Below are 19,772 nucleotides of genomic sequence, written 5' to 3'. Positions count from 1 at the left end.
CCAGCATTTTCTTTAATAGTCTTATTTATAAAAAAGAGCTCCATCAAATGAGTAGTTTTCAGAAGGGATTCTCAGCTTTGTTTGGGTTTTAATATATTATTTTTATTATTTTAATAATATTATTTAATTTTGTGTGTATGTGTGTGTGTGTGTGTGTGTGTGTGTGCGCGCACATACACACACGCACACTCACATATACTGTATATATACACACACACTCACACAAAAACTGCTTTCACACATGAACACCGGATATTGTCCAGAGTTGCCCTTTCACACATACAGCACACAACCGGAGATTGTCCGTCTCAGGGGCGTTGAGACTACCTGGAAATACTCTGTTTGGTTTAGTCAAGGGGCTGAGCCTGGGTAGAGCGTGCAGGAGGCAGGATGTGACGCAATGACCCAGTGAGGTTGCAGAGTTTTAGCACACCCAAGAGAGCGCGGAAAGGAATATATAGGTAAGCAGAAAGGAGCACTAAGCTACGCTCAGTGCGTGAAGTTCTGCAGAAAGGTAAATATCTGGTGCATCATAGAGACGTCATCAACACGCGACACGCCCACTCGCTCATACTCACTGTGAATGATCCGGACAATCACCTGCTCCGTTCACACACACCGCTCAATCGGACATTACACAGACTTTGTACTAGGGTGCTGTCTGGGTAAAGTCAAGGTTATATCCGGTCCAAATGAATCAGGCATTTGTGCTCACACATATAGCTCCTCCGGGTAATTCCAGATTATTTCAGGGTTGCATTCAAACCATTATTCAGACTATATACTGGTCAATAGCAATGCATAGCTGACTTACTATCACCTGTGAATGACTAAGCGTTTCAATGTATTGCATACATGCTTCAGAGATGACTTATTTTTCAAGCTTGTATCAAACTGATATAGATAAAACACCAGTAACCATATTGAACTTGATGATTCGCTGTGTGCATGTTATTTCAGGATTCAAGAAGTTTATTTGTCACATACATATTTGCCGCCTTGAATATAGTGATATAAAATGTAGTCGTAACACATGAGGACCCTGAGTAGTGTCTTTAATGTGTCTACATAATCCCTTATTCAAAGATGCTCCCAGCATGTTTCAGAACCTTGATTTATATGGAAATGCAAATCAGGTGTATACAAATGAATTGCTGCAGAATTTCCCTCATGTTTGCAGCAAAGACCCTCACAGCTCAGACCTGCTCAACCGAGTCCAAACGTCTCCCTCAGTCTTTTATATCTAGTGTATATCTAGTGTTTCCGCATATTGGCCCATCGACTCAGCATTAGATTTGAATTAGGGAGAAAAGTACGACCGACCTTTTTGGTGATGATGATCAGACATCTGGTGATGGTACGATGGTAATTCTCCTTCCACCTGCGACTGTACTGGAATTAACCATGAATTTCCAAGGGCAGAGTTCTAAGGACAATGAAACCTCAAGCCAGGGAGACTAATATTAGATGGAATCCTGTCGTCGGCGAGGACGAGCCTCCACTTAGCTGAACTCCCGATGCTTCCCTTTCAATATTTAGTTCCTGTCAGTTAAAATCAAAAAAGTTTCTCACTTTCTCTAAAGCTTGGGGAGAGAGTGGGGGGGGGGGACTGCTTCATGGGTGAAAGCCCTTGCACATGAATATTTAATGGTTGCATTTTAACCAGTCATAAAATCCAAGAGGATGTGGCTGACTGGAGGAGTGTGCAGAGTAGGCGACATTGTTTCTTCACAGCAGGGAATGACTAGGGGGGGGGTTGCAGAAGCTGCGCCACCTTGTTTTTCCGGCCAAAGCGCAAATCAAATACGCGGGTCGTGCCAGGCTCATTTAACGCCCGGGCCGCGGTAGCTACGTGCGCGGTTCCTGTTTTCTTGCAGGGCAAGCGGCGTGTTCTACAGAGCGGTGGAGAAATGTTACGACTCAAAGGGGCCAAATCGAAAATGCTTCATTGAGACACTTCCTCCATGCGCGCTGCGGAACCGCTTTGATTTACCTCTGGCCATTGACCAAATGTGGGGGGAGGGGGGACTCTGTCTGTAATTCATATCAGTTTTTGACTGTCGAGGGCGAGCCAAAAAAACGACGAGGTAGTCATCCAGCCCTTTGTAGGCAATGCCTCTTCCGCCGAATCCTAACAGTGCGTCGGGGAACTGTTTATTTGGAAATTCTGTCCGGACGTCAGCTTCGGCGCATATCCGTCTGAGCGCGAACGGGCTCGGTGTTTAGTATGTCGCGCCATTATCTTTGTCTCATGCGGGCCTAACCTATTCCGCGGTCATTTGTCATCCAATATTGTATCAAGTTAAATGCGCTCATAAAACGCAATCACTTAGCTCAGCCCGGCCATTACGCTCAATATGGCTTGGTGGAAAAGGTCGGCCAAGCAGTGGATCTCGGCACCGGCGGGCAGAAAAACTCACCGGCTTGTGACGCGCTCGCTAAATCTGCGTTGGATACTGTTTACGTTCTTATCAATAAATGCAGATAAAACGCGCTGGTGCTTGCCCGCAGGAGGAAGAAAAAAAAATAATAATAATAAATACAATGCCGCGGCCCTAGCGCAAAGGGTCCAAAGTGCAGTTGTCCGGTCTTGCCGGGTAACAATGAAGTGGCTGTGCAAACGGAGCCTTCAGCGGTGACGCTGGCATGGCAAGGCGCGGCGAGGCTGGCAAGGCAGCTTATCAGGAGGGGGGAGGAGGCCTGGCGTGTTGGGGGGTGGGGGGTGATGGAGGAGGAGGAGGAGGAGGAGGAGGAGGAGTCGTCGTCGTCGTCGTCTGTGGCTTTCGGTGCGACAGGCGTCGTGATTGGTAATGGTGGCTCACAGCCCCTCGATTCATTGGGAAGCCAGGCACACGCTGGTGTGTGTGTGTGTGTGTGTGTGTGTGTGTGTGTGTGTGTGTGTGTGTGTGTGTGTGTGTGTGTGTGTGTGTGTGTGTGTGTGTGTGTGTGTGTGTGTGTGTGTGTGTGTGTGTGTGTGTGTGGGATACGTCGAGTCACAAATCCCGCCCCCCACACCCCTCTCCTCTCGTGGGATTTTCTAGAGCTGCAGCTGGGGAGGGTCTGCACTCCACTCTGCCCCCGGCCCCCTTTGTGTTTGGCCCTCTATTGACAAATAGTATAGTGTATGTTTGTGTGGGTGCGTGCGTGCGTGCACAACCCTCCCACTCCCCCCCGACATTATAGTGTGTGTGTTTGTGTTGAGTGTGTGCGTGCCTGCGTGCACAACCCCCCCGATGTTAAATGGCTTACCTGGATAAGTCATGTGGATGAAGGTGGTAGGGGACGCATCAGCGCCACGCTTATCGCTTTAACACATCCACTAATGTGTCTGTTTGTATTTTTGTATTATTATTTTTTTGTCGTCGTCGCGGCTTTGTTTCACGCGACGCTCCCTTACCCGCCGCGCTGTAAATTTCAATAGTATGGATCGTCTGTGGGAGGAATGCCGGTTTGAGGTGTTGCGGGAGGGGGGTGGGAGCGCCGCGCGTTCACAGAGTTTGCTCGCTCGCGAGGGAGTGTGTAGCGCCTTTCACTCGCATCCCCTTTGGGACACAACACTTGGGGGAGAGAAAAAAAGAAAAAGGAAAAAAAGTGTCTCAAGGTGCCTGCGCGAGGCTTTGGATGTGACGCGCTGGGTTGGTAAATATTTAGAGAGCAAACATTTTGATACCAGCACTGGGATTATAGTCAAGGAAAACATGTTTTCCCAGGAATGTAAATGTCAGCGTATTGCAAGAAAAAAAAAAAAAAGGCATAATGCTACAAGATTGTGTTTCGTTGCCAGACTCCGAGACCTCGGCGGCTGAATTCCCGCTGAGGTGACGGGAGCTTTTGGGGGGGGGGCGGTCGGCGCTCTTTGGTCAATATATCAACGGAGGTTTTGTTTTCCCGGCCTGCAAACAAAAAAAGTGTTTGTTCCCGCCTCCTCGACCTCCTCGCGGTCGTCGTGGAGGGGTGGGATGCCAAAGGTGGATGTTCGACATGTCAAGTGCTATCTGCCTCATTTACCTGCTCGCTGAATATTCATGACCCCGGGTACCGGTGTGAGCCTTCAGCCAGCCGTGCGGCCGCCACCAGACCGGGATACTCCACCTGCACCAGGCTGGTTCTTTCTTTCTTTCTTTCTTTCTTTCTTTCTTTCTTTCTTTTTGCAAAGAAACCGTTCGGCCAAAACCTCGTCCTTTCTTCTTTCTTTCCACGAGTAGATGTTGTTGTTTGTTTTCTGTTGCGTGGTGATTTCCTAGAACCTGGCAAACGTTTCCTGTTCCTGAGTTTTGCCCGGTGTGTGTGTGTGTGTGTGTGTGTGTGTGTGTGTGTGTGTGTGTGTGTGTGTGTGTGTGTGTGTGTGTGTGTGTGTGTGTGTGTGTGTGTGTGTGTGTGTGTGTGTGTGTGTGTGTGTGTGTGTAAGCTTTTTTTTGTAGAGAGTCTGGTACGAGTCAAGGCGCCCTAGAAATAGGAGAAGGGGGATGGGGGTGTGTGTGTGTGTGTGTGCGTGTGCGTGTGCGTGTGCGTGCGTGCGTGCGTGGTGGGACAGGGGCCCCCCCGCGTCCTGCAGTCGCCGCCCCAACACCTCCGGGACGCACTCTGCTCCCTCCTGGCTCGCACTCGTGCATTTCCTCTCTCTCTCTCTCTCTCTCTCTCTCTGAATTCCTGGCGCGCTGCGAGAGAGCGCTCTCGGCCGGCGGGGGCCCCCGCTCGCCGGCCGCTCGGCCGCGTCTAGACCGCCGTGACTGCTCTTTGGCAGCGGCGCCGGGGGCTGCGGTGTCGGGGTCTGAACTCTCTTTACCGCCTGGCGCAACAAACCTAAAGTTTCCTGAGTAAACGAGTGAACCTGAGTGAACCAACCAATGCGGCTGATCCCCGAGATTAATAATTTGCAGGATGTTGCAACGAGACGGGGGAGAGGGAGGGAGGGAGGGAGGGAGAGAGAGAGAGAGAGAGAGAGAGAAAGAGAGAGAGAAAGAGAGAGAGAGAGAGAGAGAGAGAGAGAGACGGGTATTGATTTGAGTCGTGAATTGGCCCCTGGAATGGAAGTTGCGTCAAGTGATTCATCACTCCAGTCCGACTTAAAGCCATCGGACAGAGCCGGGGAGGGATCACATCCCTGGCTTTTGAAGATTGCACAAGGGCACGCTGGAAACGGTTCTAATTGGGGGAGGGGAATTATCAAACAGCAACGACAACAACAGAAACATGTTTCTTTACCCGACAAAACAACAGTGACAAACAGGGCCCAGAGTGGTGCTGAGCATCGCAGCCCGCCACCCCAACCCACCCCCATCCCTGACTCCCCCCTCCCCTGGGCTTTCACTGGGGGTGAGAAACCCCTCACTGCACCTGTGGTTTGTATAGAAATGAATATATCTTTTTTTTTTTTTTTTTTCCCCAGGACAAACCCAGGAATTTGCTAGTGCTCTGACCCCTCCACCCCCCCCTGTACACAGATGACACGGTCTGCTGTGTTTGCTGCTGGTTGTCTGTCTGTGTGTGTGTCTGTGTGTGTGTCTGTGTGTGTGTTGGGATTGGGGGCTGGGGAGAGGTGGGGGCCAGGGTTGGGGGGTGTGGGGTGTAGCTTGGGTGCGATGATGAAATGGAAAGGTTCCAGTGCAGTGAACACTCGCACGCAGAAGGTAATTGGAGATCGCCACCGAAGAACTCGGCGGGATGTGCTTTCAATTCCACTCCAGAGGGGGAGAGAGAGAGAGAGAGAGAGAGAGAAAGAGAGAGAGAGAGAGAGAGAGCATCCGGAGAGGGAGGGATGGAGGGCGAGAGAAAACAAAGTTTGATTATGTTTGTCTTCCAAAGGGGGTGGGTGGGGGGGCGGCGGAGGGAGTCTGCTGTATTTGAGCGAAATGGGATCCTGGTTAGAAACGGGCGAGGATGGATGAGAGGGGAGGATTGCGCGACGCAATCATGTCGTTTTCCCATCCGTTCCCGTGTCGCATTCCCAATTCCAGTCTCCCAGATTGGCGGGGCACCCGGGGAGTGTGTTTTCCGGGGGGGGGGGGGGGGGGGTGACGGGCGTGGAGGGAGTGGAGCTGAGCGACGGGGATTCGGCGTTGTCGCGTTGTGCGGTTAATTCATGGGGCCGGGAAGGGGACGCTCTGTATCTGGCGATCGGGCCGGGACGCGCCCTTCCGCCGCGCCGCGCCTTCAGCCCCGTTGATCGCCCCCGCGGATTAACTCGTCTAATTAAAGGAGAACCGCTATGCGGCGCTTTCCGTCCCGCTTTTTTTCCGGTGTGATTTGACACCAGAGGCTTGCGGGGTCTTCAGTGGAAGGCCGATGAATGATTGATAAGAGGGGCGAAAGACGCTCTAAAGTCCCGCTCGGAGGCCATCAATAATGGAGAGCACTCTCGGTGCCGCAGAGTGGCGCGCATCGGACTTTTCAGATTTCATCACCTCCTGAACTTGGCACTCTCGGGCGCGAGCGGTGGCGTGCGGGGGAAGGGCCGGGCAATAATTCCGTGTTATTGCTTTTCCTGCTTCGGTGGAATTGTGCATTGTGACGAAATGGAGGCGTGGTTGTAGTGTGATAAACAACGGTTAGAGAACATGACCCAAATTTTTGTTGATAATGGAATGTGGCATATTTGAGTTGTGTTCAGTATATATATACATTTGGTTGGTCACGTGTCACACGTGTGTTGCCATTCATAGTTAGTATATAATAGTTTATAAGTATATAACAAAACAATTATATTAGTCTATATTAAGTTTGGTTTCCATCTCGGAGAGTTGCGGTGTGTAGACCACATAGTGGTTGCTCCGCGAGACGAGCAACCAGGAGACGACAGACCAGGGGGAGCCGATGCGGCGTTCAATGTAAACTCGGAAAATCGTGCTGCATTTCAGAGAACCCGGAAAACTGTAATTCTGCCTGCAGCTATATTTATTATTATTATTATTATTATTACTATTTTTTTTTTTCATTTTTTATTATAGGCCTACTATGTGCAGCTGTATAGGCTGTACTGCTTTTCCTCGGCTTGTGTCTCAATGGTGTGTTCGAATGAGTACTAAATGTTTGACTGTTCATCCTTGAGTCATAAATGGAAGGGGTGCCAAAGTACATAAAAGACCGGGGGTAGAGGAAATGGGAAGAGTGGGAGATTTCTTGGCAGGGCTGTTCCTCTGTGAAGCCCGCCTCTCCTGTCTGCAGCGTGGCTGTCTGTCAGGCTCCATGTCATCCTGCCATTGTTCGGGCCAGAAACCAGCTCAGACGCCCATTGTTTCCCCCTCGCAGAGAAACCCCAGCGTGGGGCTTGCTCTGCCTCACATCTCTGCACTTTGTCAAGTTCACGACAGAATTTCGGCGTCACTCCGGGGTCATCCGTCAGCGGAGGCGGGTGGCTTCTTCTTCCAAACTCCAATCGCCGACCTCCTCATTTTCAGGCTTAAGGATTCAATGCGACAACGAGGAACCCCCCTCCCCCCGCCCTGCAGCCACCAAGCGTTGAGTAATCGGTTTGAGCCGAACAACCCCCTCGCGAGCGATATATAACTGAGACCGACTGTAACCGACGGGCGGCGATGGGGGGAAGACACGCCTCAAAGTGGATCAAAGCGATTCTGCCCGCCCCCGCCGTCTAAAAACGTAGCGCAGCGTGTTGACAACGGCTCCAGTCACAAGCTCAGGCGCTTGGCGGAGGAGGGAGGGAGGGAGGGAGGGAGGGAGGGCGGGCGGGTGAGAGAGAGAGGGTTTTCCTCCGGCTCGCGGGGGAACCACTCTGGGCTGACAAAGAAGCCCCGGTGGGTTTTTGTTTTTCCGAAACCTTGTTTGTCCTGTCACGGGGTGAGGGAGCCCCGGTGCGTCTAACTTCCTGTTTCCGAAAGCCAAGGAGCCGCCGCCGCCACCGCCGCCACCCGCCAGCGCGGGCCCCCCAAATCCGACCGACATTTTTTTCGAGTCCAAAAGGAGAAAAAATGGATTTGGCCCCGTAAGAAGGCCGCTTTCACACACGGTACAACTTCTTCGGTGGTCACGGTGTTAGTACACCGAGAAGGCCACGGGGGAGGAAGATCGCGGCACAGCATCAATCTGCACACGTTTGATTACGGAAGAAGTTGAAACGGCGCTGGATGCTGTTAACCTCTCGTTAAAAAGAGCAGTGTATGAATTACATAATTACTCAATTAACGCTGAGTTACTGTTTAAAGGTGTTAGGGGTGTGTGCGCTGCAAGGGTAAGGCATGCACTCTCAATTCTCCCCGGAGAGTCTCCCCCATTTTTTTTCCCCCCGTTGCCTCACCCGGCGTTCTCCCCCGGGAGCGAAATACTGCCATATCTCATGCATTTTGCGACGCGGGCGGTTTTACCTCTTTTATTTATTTTTTTATTTTTTTGTCCCCCGTTATCGCAACCTGACGCACAAAGGCGGCGGCAGTTTGATTAGCAGAAGAAAACCACTTAACGTTCAACGTCTCAGTCAGTGGATATTGGATTTTTGTCTAACCTTGCTTTTGTAAGAGGTGTTTTTAACAGAAAATAAAATAAACCGAGCCGCGCTCATTTGTCGAGGTACCGCGGTTTTCATTATTGAAGCAGCCGCCAAGGAACAATTTGAAGGTAATCACCTACTTTTAATTGAATCCTTAATTTGTCCGTGATTGATGCGGAGCCGGGCGACAGCGGCAAGCAGACGGTGACGCGGGCTCCGCCGGTGGCGGAGGCCTCGTCTGCGTCAGAGTCTTTTGCCTCCGACGAAGCCGCGCCGCTCTCCCCCCTCCAGCTGCGTTGCTTTCGCTCTGACGAGTGGGGAGACTGCGGATGAGAGTCACCTGCCTGCGACGAGCCCCCCCCCCCGAGGGCCGAGGGCCCAATCTCCTCTGGAGCCGGCCTGTCACTGCATCCATCAGGGCTAACGGCGGCGGGCCGCGATGAGCGCCGTTAGCCGAAATTCATGACCCGAGCGACGGGGCTATATCCACTTGTGTATCTTTTTTTGCTGATGTGTTTAATTTTTATCCAGCCCCGGCAGGAGTAGGGGAGGGCGTTGTGAGAAGAAGCAATCAGGGAGAGGGGAGCAGGAGAGAGGGGGCGATTGATGGAGGCTCGGGCGAGATATTGATCGGATCTGCTCCGGGAGCGTTGGCATCAGGAATATCGGGGGGTGGGGGGGGGTGCTCCGACACGACGACGCCGACGCCGACACAGCGAGCTGCATTGCACCACCGAGCGCTGACGGGGCCTGTCTGCCGTCACCCCCGGTTTCCTCTTTTCATTTCCCCTGCTCCACTCCTCGCTCCTCTCTCTCTCGCTCGCTCGCTCGCTCACTCGCTCGCTCGCTCTTTCAATCTCCCTCTCTCCGGCCACGCTTCTCGTATAAACTCAGACACATATTTGAGGAGCACACATGGCCGGTATTAGCCGATTTCCTGGAGATCACTGGAGGATGTCTGTCAGGGCTCTTTCTGTCCTTTCTCTCTCACTTTCTCTCTCTCCCTCCCTCCTTCACTCTCCGTGGAGTGGCCCGGCTTAATGCATTGTAATGGTTGACCATTATTTACGCAGGGGATAAACAAAGAGCAAGCGAAAAGGACTTGATGGAGTAATCCACTCTCAGAGTCATTAGGCATTGAGATGGAGGAGCCGGTGGGAGCGGGAGCCTCCTCCTCGCGCCTCTCCAGCCCGAGCGCCTAATGGAAATGGGACTCATTAAGACACCTTATACTCAGACGCGCCCAGGATCACCAGCAATTGCTAATTGATTGTCGTTAGTGCTCTCGCAATGAGACGCTCTGCCTGTTTTTCTCATTTGTTATGAACGGCTTTGTTTCTTCCCCCCGCGCGCGCGTGCACACACACGCACCGCGCACACACACACGCACCGCGCACACACACACACACACACACTCACACACTCACTCACCCACACGCACGCACACCTCCTTCACTTCATTATTGATGTTGCTTCCACTCTTAGTTTTCCCGTTTCTTCTCGCTTTGCCTCGAGAGTCCTCGGCAACCGGCTTACGGGTTTTCCGTTCGCCTTGCCGCCGCCGCACCAGGTTAGCGGCGGCGAAACGGGCGCCGCGCCGTTGAAACGCACGGCTCCACGCGAACATTTGAAGAGCACTTCGTATTATTGTCTGTGATGGGGGGGGGGGTGTTCGCGTGCCGCTGGTGTGTTTTCAAAATCAATATTCCAGACCCGCGTGCTAATGACTAATGAATGTGTCTGTATGAAACACACACACACGCCAGCGGCAAGGTGTCGTGGGCGGGGGGAGGAGGAAGGGGGGGTCGGGGGGTAGTAGTCGTGGTTGAACGATGATGGGGCTGGTGATGCTCTGCTTGTTCCGCCGCCAACAGATTGTATTCGTCTCTGCATCCCACCTTTTCTTTACCCCCCCCTCCCCCTCCCCATTACCACTGGTAATATACAACCCCCCCCCCCCCCCCCCCCCCACCCCACCCCTCCTCCCTTAATTCCTCGGCGTGAACGGCTGTTTCGTTCAATCTTATCGCCTTTCGTTTTCTTCTCATTACGAGAGGCGCGGAGGAAAAAGGCAACAGCTGGAGATGAGGGAAGGGGGTGAAAATGCAAATACAGGTCCTGGGCTCCTCTCTGACAGATCAAGCCTCATTACACCCACCTCTGCATTGCAACTGGCTGCAGATGATCTCTCGACCCCCCTCTCTCTCTCTCTCTCTATATATATATATAGTATATATATATTTATATATCTCACACCTTGATTACAGCATAAAAAAAGTGGTTCCTGCATATTTACAGTGTTGTCCGTCACCTCGTCTTTGCTCCATGTCTCTGTGCCTAATGCTCCCCTGTCGCTCTCCGCCTCGTGGGAGTTTGAGCTCCCAACATTGTCACTGCGATGTGGAGGAAACCGCTGGAAACAAAGGACAGGCAGAGGAGGAAAGAACACTTAAGGATAAAACCCCCCCCCCCTCAAAAAAAAACAACACCCTCTCAGGTTGCCGTTGCTTCCGAAATGAAAGGCGCTTGGATGGAGCGCGGCGGGTCTTGGGAGGAAATATCGGAGGCAGCGATCTGTGCCGGAGCCGCGTACATTTCTGAACTCTGCAGCTCGGAAATGACAGCCCTTTTTAGGGATTTTTTATTTATTTTTATTCTTTATACGAATGTCTAGACCATTTGGTTGATTCTTTCTTCTTCTTTTTTTTTTTTTTTTTTTTTCTCCTTTTTTCAGAGTGGTCTAGTCGGACGCTGAGCTGTAAATGCAAAGAAATGATGCCAAGACGCAAAGTGTGTTCACATATTAGGAAGCTGTGCACGGTATGAAGCTGTTTACCTGTGTTTAATGGGATGCTGGTCTGGTGCGTTTGGAGTTTTCGACGTTTTGTTTTGTCAAGCGCTTCGCGGCTGCAGCCAGCGCCGTGTCGGCGATCACACGTGAGGTCCTCACATGTGATCACGCCAATCCCAACGAGGCAAGAATAAAAGAAAAGAAAAGAAACGCCGTCGTTTAGATTGACGGAGATGGACGTGCGTATTTGTCGCGTGCACTCTAAAATACGATGCGCATTAAAATGCGAGTGCCCTGGCGCTCTCAGCCGGCGAAGAGAACCCGGATCACGGCGCAAAAGACGCCATGGAAGCGGCGAAAACGGCCCCCGCGCAGTTTGTTTGTTTGTTGACGTCTTCAATGATGCCAAGCGCCTCGTTTGTATGCCGCCGGTCGATAAGCTGCGGTGGTGCCGGCGTTGCCCGTGATTTTGTGATGCGGTTTGTGATCCTGCTCAGTCATGTTGCCAGACCATGCTTTACAGCCGCTATTCTATAGTCGCCCTGTAGAGCTGACTCGTAGCTGTGATAATGTGGTATCCACAGTATGTGTATTGTGAGATAATGGTTGTGAGTGTGTATATCTGGTGTATGTGTGTGTATCGTGCACTTGTTTGCTCCTGTTTGTGAGCCTGCAAAATTCTAGTGGGCATAGGTCATGTGAGGGTTTATGGAGTCGGTCCCGCCCATTTTTATTTTTAACCACATCAATCTCAAATATATATATATATATATATATATATATATATATATATATATATATATATATATATACACACACACACACACACACAATTCTGGAATTCGCGCAGGTCCCAGCCCGTATGTTTGGAGTTGGCAAAAAAAAAACGTGGCGAATGGAGGTAGACCAACGGATACCACTTCGGATTCCTAAGCTTTAAGGATCAGCGGAAACCCAAGAACCGATGTGGTCCATTACTTTCAGTCAACAGCACAGACTTGTATAAATAATCCCTTTTTCCCCTCCATTAGAGACATCCACCGCGCTTCTATGTGTCGCGACAAAGCCGCAATCCAGTCACTTTGGTTTGATACCTTACATGCTCGGTGTCAGAGCTCTGTGTTTGGAGATAATCCCAAACACAACACCCTGTTTTGGCCATTTTCTTAGGCCGGTATTTGTATTGGTAGATTCCACACGGAGGACAGAACGACTTTGTTTCGACAAAGCTTTCTAAGTGAGGTGGGTCCTTGTTGGTATTCCAGGTGTGTGTGTGTGTGTGTGTGTGTGTGTGTGTGTGTGTGTGTGTGTGTGTGTGTGTGTGTGTGTACCAGGCGTGTGTGTGTGCCCGTGTGTGCGTGCGGGCAGGCGGGACATATGGGTTTTAAGGAAGTAGCGTGCAGCCACCCTGCTGTTACCTGGATTTTGGCGTCGCCACTCTGTGGAGAGTTGATTAGTGCTAACGCAGCGGGAGTGCTCATGTGCCCGAATCGACGTACCACATCTATGCACGGCTGGGTGTGTGTGTGTGTGTCTGTGTGTGTGTGTGTGTGTGTGTGTGTGTGTGTGTGTGTGTGTGTGTTTTCATCTTTTTGCAAATGAAAAGCTGCCACTTCCCTGGAAATCATCAGAAATTACAAGGTGCTCCTTTCACCCTCTGCTCACTTTGTGAAAGAGCATTCTTTTCCTTGAAGTGCCGGCGTTGAGGGGCTTGAGTGTCTTTTTTGGGGGGGTGGGGGAAGCAGAAAAGCAGAAATGTCTACCACGGCTGACCTCGCACGTCCCGGGCATGTTTAACGGTGGGACGCGTCCAAAGGCACCCGGCGTAACGGAGTGGGAAGGGGAGCGCTGCCGCGGGAGGTCGCCGCCGGGTCAAAGTTCCCCCGCGCTGGCGATCACCGGGGAAACGAGGCGGCGTGATTAAAAGCTTTCCCGTCTTCCCTTCTTCCGCCGCTGCTTTCCGAGTGCGGTGACGCCTGCTTTTCATTTGACTTCTCTGGGCCCGTTGGGGAATCTGCCTCACGGGCGACCGCGACGCCGCAACGAGCCAAAATTGACGTTTCGATAAGTTCCGGGCGTTCGAGTGAAACGCCGGGAAACGCCCGGTGAGACTGGCCTGCGCGGGCGGGCTCGTCCGCCGCCCACCGCAGCGGGTCCCGGTGAACCCCCCACACCGCCGGGTGTCCCCCGGCGGCCCTTGTCCGGGCGCAGCCGTCGGCCGCCCTCCTCCTCCTCTCCCCTGCCCGTAGAAGACTTTCCGCGGTTTTCCCTGGCTACTTCACACGGGATGACTGTTTTCCATTTGCGCCGACTCGGGGAGGGATAAGCCGGCGGTACCGGTGTCTGCGGTGACAGTGGGGCTTTTGGTTCCATCAGGACCCAATTAAACCTGGGAGGCCCTCTCCTCTCCGAAGGAATAATAACAATGATGAATGCACCTCTACGGCCAAAGAGGCGGCAGCGGCGGCGGCGGCGGGGTTTATTGTGTGCGAGGCTGTTTGTGCCGACGCACTTGACACCTTGCCGCCTCTTTCCGTCCGTTTGTTGCAGCGTCGGTAGTTTTGGTAGATCTCACCTCGCTCGTCCCTGTCCGTGGGCTGAACGCCATGGCATGACATTTATTTGCGCTGTTTTTCCCCTCGCCAGCGAGTGTAATGCCTGCTCTTCAACATCTGTGCGGTTTGATCGCGGAGCTTTATGTGGTCGTTAAAGCGCCCGTTGACAAACGGCGCAATGAGTCACCGGGCATTTTCGGACGCTAGTGTCTTTATTTTAAAATCAATTTTGACCCGGCCAGATGTGGCTCACATTTTGATCTGACGCCGGCAGACGGGTGTTTCTTAAACATCTGGTGGTGTCGGGCGGTGCCGACGTCGGTGCGTGGCTCTTCCTGGGCGTGGTACGACCGAAATTGCTTTATTGAAGGAAGCGACCCAACGGCAGTTTAATTAGAGCGGCGTGTCGGCGAGAACCCGGTGACGCGGCAGTACGTCGGGGGAATTACCGGGCCGAGCCGAGGTCTGTGGCCGTTGTGGCTCCGGTGACGAGCTGCTCGCGTCTTCCGCCGAGAATTGGGAAAATGGGTCAATACGGTTGCGCACGTAGTCGACCGTCCTTACGTTTACCGCCGATGAGATAGAGATCACGAATTCGGGTATTGATTGATACGGGATTGGGGAATGTGCGGATGTTGATAATCGGCGACGTTCCCAGTTTACAAGTTTACAAGTTTTTTACCCTTGTTAAAAAAATCAGCTCAAATGGTTCTGTGGCTGCGCGGGTGGATTTGTTTGATACCGCAAAAGGCTCATTTCGCTTTAGTGGCTTTTACACCCGGTGGTGCACTGGTTTTGTTTGCCAATCCCCCCCCCCCATCAAATGGCGGCTGGTATTTGTCCATCAGAGAGAACAATCCTTTAATTAGATAACAGGCCTCCGCCGTTCCTGATTCACGGTTTGTCGGCAGTTCATCAATTACTGCTTGTGGTTTCATTCTGCCAGTCAAGTCTTTGTCTGGCTGCCTCACCGTGCTGCAGCGCCGTGTTATTGTACTTAAACAAATCAATTCTCTTGCAGTTGAGCTTTTCTTTTCCTTTTTTTTTTTTTTTCCTCCTTCATTTATTTTATTTATTTTTTCTTCATCCGCCGTCATTATGAACTGTTTGCAGCGCAGAGCACATTGATTTTTCACAGCCCTGGAAAAGCCGTTGATGAATAGCACCCAGGTAATCTGGGCAGAATCTGGCTTTAAAAAGTGAGGCACCCAGCATCGCCCCCCCCCCCCTTCCCCTCCTCTACTGCTGAACCCATTGAGCCCCCACTCCCCAACTCCTCCACTTTCTCTTCTCGGCGCATGGCACCTCCGAGGGAGGTGAAACGCTCCCCGAAATGCTTGCGATGATATTTAAAAAAAAAAAAAAAGGTGCGGCGGCGCACAAAGGGCCACCCTCTCCTGCAGATGCGCTTGCCTGCGTCGCCGAAAAAGATCCTCTCGACGGGATAAGGATGAAGTGTCATTTGTAGTCACACAAACACATAATCACTTCTGACACATTTACAAACATCTATCAAATGGATGCCATCAAACCCGCTTTGTGGGGCTGAAAACACCTTTTTCTTTTTTTTTTCTTTCTTTTTTTTTGCGCGCTATTGCGTCGATATTCCACCAGCTGTGTGTGATACGGAGCTCACTTACCGTCTGGATCGGCTGTAAATATTCTCGTCTTTTTTAGCTTTGTAATTGTCTCCGTCGCCGAGAGAGAAAAGCATGATATATAGAAAGATAACGCATGCTAGAACCAGACAGTGCCTATTAAAGCCTTTCCCATTGTGCTCGTAATTATAACTACATGCGATGATTAATTAATTAAGGAAAATTAAGTCTCTGTACTTATTTGCTTGGATGAGCAAAGATAAGACTAGATTATTTGCCATGTGGGGTCCCTGCAAGATAAATACAATTTGACAAAAAAAAACAAAAAACAAACAATAGTGGTTCATTCTGAGTGCTCTATTATTTAAAACAACAAAACACAAACAACCAGAGAAGTCTGTGTGTTTATTCTGTCAGAGAACCATAATGACTTGGCTTAGGTCTAACGCTCCCTCACCCCTGGTACACCACCAATTATTGATGCTAGTGCACGCCCGCTCAACATTTAGACAATAAGATATTTTAATGGCACAGTTTCACAAAATGTCAACCCTTCAGCCCCGCGCCCCACCACGAAAGGTGAAACCACCGGTTATAGTCGCACACCCGGGCAAAGACCCTGAGGCGCCGCCCCCCCCCGGCTGACTCGCCGTCTATTGAAAGTTTATTAATATTAAACACGTGCCACGAAATTGCAAAATGCAAATCGCACCAAATTTGACACTGCACCTCCTTGGGTCCCCGGCAATAAACCCGCCAAGTGTGAAGTCGATCGGATGAACGGTTGTCGAGATAATCAAAGGACATACAGACAGACAGACAGACAGACAGACAGAAATTCCTGCCTTTTACAGTTAAAAATAAAAGATTAGATGGACGCCCGGCGTGAGGCTGCATGTCAGTGGCCGTAAGCGGGAGCCGGCCGGCCGGCCCGCAGTAAGTGCTACAGAGCAGCAGATACCCTCTCTTAATAGGCTTATCTGTCAATCAGGGGTGAATAGTAAGCTGCCGCGAACGTGGCGTGGCACTGAACCCGGCCCGCGGTGGACGTTTAGCGGGAACGCGGGCGATCGCGTATCAGCGGCTCGTCGGGGTCTGTCCTCCATGGGCGCGGGAGCGTGAAGGAGCTTATCCATGCAGCAGAGCAGTGTGTCGTGTTAAGCACGGTGCAAGTGGAAGCCACTCGTACCCAGAGGATCCGGCGGTCAGCGATACGGTGACCCGCCCTGCGTTGAGCAGTAGGCTCGGGGTTTTCCAACGCGGAAATGCATTTGTCATTACCGGTTTTGTGCCGTGCCCTTTGCTGAATGGATAGTACAGCGGCTTTTAATTTTTTCTTCTATTTTATTTAAAAAAATTTTTTTTTTTTTTGATCCCCTTCCCTCAGGGCAAAAAGAAGCGGAGCTGCTGGAGTGTTCCTCCTCCTGCTGTGTGAATGGGTCGGGGGGTGAAGAAGTGGTGAAGGATCCAGGATTAAAGTCAACACAGGTAGGGTTTTTTTTTAATATTATTATTATTATTTATTTATTTTTTTTATCGTCGTAACCTTTTCCCAATCCTTTCACCTGCCGAGACTGCCCTGGAAGTCCTTTCTGATCCTCATTGCTGGACAAGATACTATTATGGTTATTGCTGGTGATGGAAATGTCACCAGTGGCTCTTGGGGTGCGGGGTGGCAACAGATGTATCTCGTCACTGGAAATAGATATCAGGGAGGGATCCTTGATATCATACTCCTCCTGTCACTAGATCGTTATTATTTTTTTTTGTCTGTTTTTTTTAAACAGCCGGAAACATTCCCTCGGAGCGTTGGGCGCGACGGTGCCGGTTTCTGTGTGGCCGCCGCGGTCCACCCTCCCCCGTCCCGGGTAAAGACCGGACAAGCGCAGTTTGTGCTTTACGAGAGGGGGTTCAAGAGCACAGACAGCTGTGTGTCCCGCAGCCCCCCGGGGCTTTACCTGGACGTGACATATGTACCAAAAGGTCGCCCGCCGACCTCAGTTATGGCCGGGCCATGTCCGGGGGAAAAAACACAGTAGGAAAGAATCCCCCCGGTTCCTCTTCCGCCTTCTGCACGGTGTGCAGTTCAGTGCATCGCGAAAACACGGGGGCTCCTGCTCCGCTAAAAGAGAATTATGTTGGGGGTGGTGGCTGGGGTGGGATTGGAGCTGATCGGCCCACGGTATTATACAATACAGTTATGGCTTGGTGCCTTTGGATTTGGGGACATGCAACACACACACACACACACGCACACGCACACACACACACACACACACACACACACGCACACAGAATAGATAAGAGTAGTTAATCTTGATTAGAGCAGTGTGAATACTGAGAAATACACTGGCCTGACAAACATCTGCCCGGCTCACGGCTGAGTGGGATAAACCAAGGCATGGAAATGTCAGGCGTATTGTGGAAATGTCAGGCGGGATAGACGGCGAGGGGCGAGACGGGGGATGTGACATGAGTGGCAACTGTGCTTCACAGCTGGTTCCTTCGCTCAGCGATACATTTCCTCCTCCCCTGTTGACGGAGGGTTGCCTTTGTCACCGGGCAACCTAGCGGGGGTTGACGGAAGGGCCGCTTTCAAGGAAAACAACAAGAGTTTTTTTCGACGGAGGAATGTAATCTCGGGGGGTTAATGCCCAAATATGATCTCCAGAAATAGTATTTCTGGCAGTTTTTGACACCCGGTCTCCTCGATGTACTGCTTGGTGGAATGGAACATTAGTCTCGGGAGGCTCGTAGCTCTTTGTCTGTACTACACCAGTGCGTGCCCTAATGAATAATTGCTTTCCTCTGTGACATGTGAGGGGTAACGGCGGGTAGGAGGAGGAGAACAAAAAATAAAAAATCCCCTTCCTGTCAGTGCTCTCTCTTTCTCTCTGTGTTCTTGTGAGATCTGGAACTGATAAGCCGGAGGCCTCCAGCAACTGAACAGGAAGGATCGGGGCCGGGGGGTGGGCGGTCCCTGCCTCGGTGCACACATGTCCACCCCCCCTGCTCTGCGAAACTTAGATGGCACGGAGAGGCGAGACAAATCTTTTTTTTTAATTTTTTATTTTTTTTGAAAAAGGCTTACCACTTTGGCTGTAGAACCTGGATGCATATGTATGACTTTGAGGACCCCGTCTCCGTGCTGAACCCGGACGCTGACGGGGGCTGAGGCGGCGCGGCCGTTCAGCCGCCTCCTGTTGAGTTAAAGTGGAGGCCCTTTGCTGCACAAGTGCGCGGTAGAATGGCGAGATGATCACCCGAAGCACTCTGGATAACAGGCCGGCGATAAGGGCTGTCGCAGCGACCGCGCATAGCCACCGCTCGCCGGCGGACGGGTGAGTCACCGGACGGAACGATTTCGCAGACAAAGCCGGGACGCTCAAACACAGAATCGAGGTTCATCATCAATGTGTCGCTCGCGAGAGAACGCGAGGAACGGATCGCCCCCATCTTCCGTTGCCGGAATTGAGTTCTGGGGGTAAGGGGGGAAAGTAGCTCTCCGGCTCTAGCCCCCCTGCTGGCTCGCGAGACATTTGTCGACGGGGAAAAGGGGGAACTTTGGAGATCTGGAGGCTCATATCTTCTCAGGGCAGGGCTCCAGCGGAGACGTTCCAGGGTGGTATCCTTCCCATAAGAAGGTGCGAGATAACGTGCCGGGGTGACAGTTGAGTTATTAGCCCATTAGTCACCCGAGAGAGGTGGGGTGGGTGGGGGAACATGGCATCCGTCAAGAGAGGCGAGCCTCCTCACAGATAGCCCCGCGAACCCGCCGGCCGGGGAGTCTTGTAGGGCTCCTCCGGCGGGCGCGGGAGGCTGCAGGGGCCAGAGCTCTCCCCGGCAGCTCTCCGGAGCTGCTGTTGATGACCCCGACAGGCTGTCCTTGGAACAGTACGGCAAAACACAGAGGCAGAACTCCGTGTACTGGACTAAAAATAGATGTGGCGTCATCTACAAACTCCCAAATGTCTCTCTCTCTCTCTCTCTCTCTCTCTCTCTCTCCCTCTCTCACTGACACAAAGATGCATGCACATACTCAGTCACACGCAGGGACACACACACACACACACACACACGGACACACACACGCACACGCGCACACACACACACACACACACACACACACACACTGCGCGGCTGTGCTGGTGAATATCTTCAGAGAGGTGGTAGTCAGGAACATGCCGGAGCGTGTTGTTCTTTTTTTTGATTGACAGGGACGACTGCAGCTGTACAAAGTGTCCGTCTTAGACAGATGTTTCCCGCGGCCGTGTCTGATTGTTAAAGTCGACTCGCGCCGAGGGCAAGATCACGAGCGACGCCGCTTACCCGGAGCCCCTCGCCGCCGCTGCTGCCGCCGCCGTCCGATCCGCGAGGCCGCCCCC

General features: G+C 51.9%; 1 protein-coding gene across 1 annotated transcript in view; it reads left to right on the top strand.

The window, feature by feature from the left end:
• LOC307245525 (zinc finger MIZ domain-containing protein 1-like) overlaps positions 1-19,772 on the top strand; it is a 102,473-nt gene that overhangs the window by 9,433 nt on the left and 73,268 nt on the right. The window contains exon 2 of the mRNA XM_080021144.1: positions 16,775-16,875. The gene's annotated coding sequence lies outside the window, so the exon portion shown is untranslated. The remainder of the gene's footprint in view (positions 1-16,774; positions 16,876-19,772) is intronic.

Source organism: Zeus faber (genome assembly GCF_960531495.2).
Source record: "Zeus faber genome assembly, chromosome: 20".
Classification (NCBI taxonomy): Eukaryota; Metazoa; Chordata; class Actinopteri; order Zeiformes; family Zeidae; genus Zeus; species Zeus faber.
The sequence above is the reverse complement of the archived record's forward strand: the minus strand, read 5'-3'. Positions and strand labels throughout refer to the sequence as shown.